Raw genomic sequence first — 1,618 nt, forward strand, 5'->3', positions numbered from 1 at the left:
AGTACATCTAAAATGATGCAGAGATCTGTTTCTGTTAGACCTCGTAGCAGATCCAGGCCTGCTCTTTCTTGGACTTTACCTCCTTGCCAGGTGGCTGTGACTCCTCGACACCCTTTGCAATTTTGGGAGCATGTGAGAATGAAAGCAGCTGAAGTGGGGGATTGGAATTTATTTGAGAAAATAGGTCCACCTAAAAGGATGGAGATTGCTGCTGCTTCTGGTGGGCCTGTGGCTTTTCCTGTTTTTTCCTGTTTTCAAAGCTGCTCCTAATTCGGGACAACAAGATAGCCATCAGGTTTTTTCATGGAGGGTTGTGCAAAATCACCAGGCAAAAGTAGATTAGTATGGTGTTAATTCTTCACAGGTAATGTAATTGATTTGCATTCTTAATGCTGATGTGCTTGCTCCTTTATGATATTGTTTATCTTGCTACAATTCTGTTTCAGCCAGTGCAGTATGGTGTATTTCAAGCTACCTGGAAACAAATGGTTGAAAGAGTAGCTTTGGAAAATATGCAGTTACCTGAGCATGATCCACGTCATGGTGTGGGAGTTGATGCCTTGCTAGGCAATGGACCTTTCTCTAACTGAGATTTACAGGTGAGATGGGACCCTCTGGTTCTGGCACAGGCTCAGCAGCTGGGTATGAGTACTTTATTTAAAACAATGGAAATGGCAGCTCCTAAACCAAGGTATATTACCATCCAGGAAGGGGTAAAGCAACCTTTTTTACAGTTTGTGGAAAGGGTTGCTGCAGCCCTTGAGAAGCAAGTAGATGATAAGTTGAGGCAAATTTTATGCAGACAGCCCAGGACAACGCGAATGAAGATTGCAAGAGAATTATTGCTTCTTTACTGGGGGATTCCTTGCTGTCTGATATTGCAGTTGGTTGCTCGAAGGTTGGTTCAGATGAGCATAAAATGGCTGCTCTGGCAACAGTCTTGAAGTCTTCACCCAGATGTTCTTCTTTTGGAGAATCAGGGCATGTGAAGGCACAATGCCCTCAAACTGCTGGAAGGTTTTTTTACACTCTATGGTAATTTGGACCAATAAAGTGCCTTTTTATCGTTGTGGTAACTTTGGACATTTTGCTAAATTTTGTAAATCACAATCTTTTTCAGGTGGTCGACAAGTGCAGGGAAACTGGAAGAACGCGAAGGGACGCGTGGAGACACAAATACCCTGACGACAATCACGAGCCCTGCCAGCACTGTAAAGCTCTCCATTTGTGAGTGATATACAGGGGGCACAAGAGGCTCCACAGGGATTGATATACCTACAGCTGACTGTCATGGGGTGACGTTATGATGCTGGTATCCCCAATTGTGTATTCTGTTTATGTTTGATATTATGTTCTGTGCTTTCCGAACTGACTCTGAAAGTGAAGGTTTGTTTTGGCTTGTTATCAGCTGGTTCACCTCCCCCCATGGTCTGTTGTCTAGAAGAGGCTAGCGCTGGCTGGCTTGCTTTTGCTTTGCTTGCTGGCTTTCACTTGCTTTGCTTTGCCTGCTTATGCTTTTGCCTTTGCTTTTTAGTTGGTTTAGCTAAGCAGTCCAATTCTTTCCCTGGACTGTTTTTTTTCCTTTCCTTTTCCTGAATACCATTCCAACCTGCTCCGG

General features: G+C 43.9%; 1 pseudogene; it reads left to right on the top strand.

Moving 5' to 3' along the window:
* Positions 1-367: 367 nt before the first annotated feature.
* Positions 368-1,185, top strand: LOC146763037 (endogenous retrovirus group K member 8 Gag polyprotein-like; annotated as a pseudogene).
* The last annotated feature ends 433 nt before the right edge of the window (positions 1,186-1,618 follow it).

Source organism: Lonchura striata, chromosome W, assembly GCF_050655825.1.
Source record: "Lonchura striata isolate lonStrDom1 chromosome W, ASM5065582v1, whole genome shotgun sequence".
Lineage (NCBI taxonomy): Eukaryota > Metazoa > Chordata > Aves > Passeriformes > Estrildidae > Lonchura > Lonchura striata.